The sequence below is a fragment of the Chrysemys picta genome, unplaced genomic scaffold (assembly GCF_011386835.1).
Source record: "Chrysemys picta bellii isolate R12L10 unplaced genomic scaffold, ASM1138683v2 scaf4880, whole genome shotgun sequence".
In the NCBI taxonomy this organism is placed as follows: Eukaryota; Metazoa; Chordata; order Testudines; family Emydidae; genus Chrysemys; species Chrysemys picta.
This window is the reverse complement of record NW_027057580.1, coordinates 1-2,181: the sequence shown is the minus strand read 5'-3', so window position 1 is coordinate 2,181 and position 2,181 is coordinate 1. Positions and strand designations below refer to the sequence as shown.

Here is a 2,181-nt window from a genome sequence, read left to right as displayed (position 1 = left end):
CCCACTGGGAAAAATAAGTCAGTGCCTATGCTGCCAGCTCAACAATACTTAGGGCTACAATGTAGAGGTGGATGGGCACATTTTGTGCATGCATGTGTGTGCACATGCCCCATCTCAACGCTGAAATCCTCACCTCTGCTTCCCTTACTTCTTGGCTGCACTATTCCAACTCCCTTCTCCATGGCCAGCTCATGTTCCCGTTTTCCAGACTGCTGAGACCCAACTCTTCACACACACCATACTCATTATATGAGTAAAACACTGTTTTTCCCCACTGCCAGTGCCACAAACTTCTCCAAACTTCCTCTGAGAGCCAAGTTGGGCTCTTTCCTTCATCAGCTGCAACAGAGACCCAGCAGAAGAAATTCTGCCCCCAGGGTCTTCACATCTCCCCTCAGTTACACCTGCACCACGCCAATGACTGCAAATGTCATTGAGGAAAGAGTTTGGCCCTGCAACTGAAGCTTAGGCCAAGATCATCTCCAGTGCAGGAAACCGGATAGGAAACCTCAGAACTTCCTCAGGATTGTGCCATCAGGGAAGGGTCTGTTCCCTGCCTGCACAACTAAACAGGCCCATGTGATGCACAGATCTTCACAGATCACAGGCACCAGGGCTGATCCCAGAGAGACCCTCTGTCTCCAGTCACTTTGATGTCCTGCCAACCCCTCCTTGGCACCGATGGCTGGGAACAGCTCTGGATCTGTTTTAAGGTTGAGACTATCCTGCAATCTGATCCCAACAGGGGAGAAGGGATAAGCCTTAGTAACCAGGAAAGAGGCCACAGGCATCTGATCAGAATCATGACAATTTATTTATAACATGAATTATATGGTGCTGAGGGGTTTTCCTCACCACTGTATCAAACCACTTCGCCTGGGGGAATTGCTGCATGCAGAGATGAGCAGAGAGGATTCAGCAGGGCCCAGAATACAGCTCCATCACTCACGCATTTTCCTGCTCAACATTGGCTATGATGGGGAAAAGAGAATGTGAGAGAGTTACAGAGGAATCAATGACTCACGGAGGGGAAGCTTTCCCTCTTGTAGATCACCTCATTCTGGAGCTGCAGAGACACTGCCCTGACCAGACTATGGCTTCTCTACCACAGTGGCCGGACGCATCCCTAGAACATTCAGGGCTTCAGCCCCGACCCCTTTCCCAGCAGTGTTGAGTCACCCCAACCCTGGAAGATGGTTTTTCATTAATCTGTTTTGCTTTGCAGCCTGTTTTAAAAAAGCCCTGATGAGAAGAGGGATCCCAAGCTTGGGTTTTGGAAGGACTTGCTCTTGCTCTGTCCCAGCAACACACATAGAAAGAAGCAGAGACTTGTCTTGACTGAGGGGGAGAACATAACCTTGGGACTAACCAAGCCTGATGCCCCAGACTCAAGGTCTGAATCTGGAACTTGACAATGCGGGGGAGTTGGTGTTCCCTTCTCCCCTGAGCACTTAGGGGTGCTGGCAGACCACCCCAGGACATGGGGCAAAAGAGAACAGCAACTTTTACAACCCTCCAGACAGGCTGAGGAGACTCAGGCTGGGTTTCAGCACTGTTCTAACTGAGCAGCCCTGAGCAGTCTGAAAACCTCACAGTCGTCTCTTCATACGCTACCTTTGCTGCAGGGGGCGCTGTACTCAGCAATGGCAAATTCATCTGGAAGACACAAGGGAAGGGAGATGTGATCAGGGCTGTGTGAGACCCAACCAAGACTCCTCACACTTCCACCAGGCCCTGCAGCAGAAAGCTGGCACCGCACCAGAGATCTCAGGCAGGAGAGGAGGGAGCCCTGTCTCCAAGGGCACTGAAGGAACCTCAGCTGGGCTCCATGAGAGGAAGGCAAAGGTTACCACAAGGCTACAGCACAACAGGCATCTCCAGTGAGTCTGTGCCAAGTGCCCTATGTCCATTTGCACCTTGCCTGACACACGACCACTGGGGTTGCCATTGGGCTCTGGCTTTGTCACCCCAATTTCCTAGCTGGGAACAGAGGAGTGAATGTGCCTCCCCCAGGTCACACCCAGGGCAGGATCTGAACCCAGGACCCTCCTAGATCCCTTTGGCTCTAACCTACGTGGATTAGCAGACCGAGGGGTCTGGGGCTTCAGATACTCCCATGGTGCGAGCATGAGGTCAGTGCAGGATGATCCCTAGCATGTAAACCCTGTGTGCCCCGCAGTC

The 2,181-nt window shown here is 52.1% G+C and overlaps 1 long non-coding RNA gene across 1 annotated transcript; it reads right to left on the bottom strand.

The window, feature by feature from the left end:
• Nucleotides 1–795: 795 nt before the first annotated feature.
• Nucleotides 796–1,814, bottom strand: LOC135980599 (uncharacterized). Its single transcript, XR_010597587.1, has 2 exons — nucleotides 1,615–1,814; nucleotides 796–971 (listed from the first exon to the last, which is right to left on the bottom strand). It is a non-coding gene; the product is annotated as an uncharacterized LOC135980599 (long non-coding RNA).
• Nucleotides 1,815–2,181: the final 367 nt, after the last annotated feature.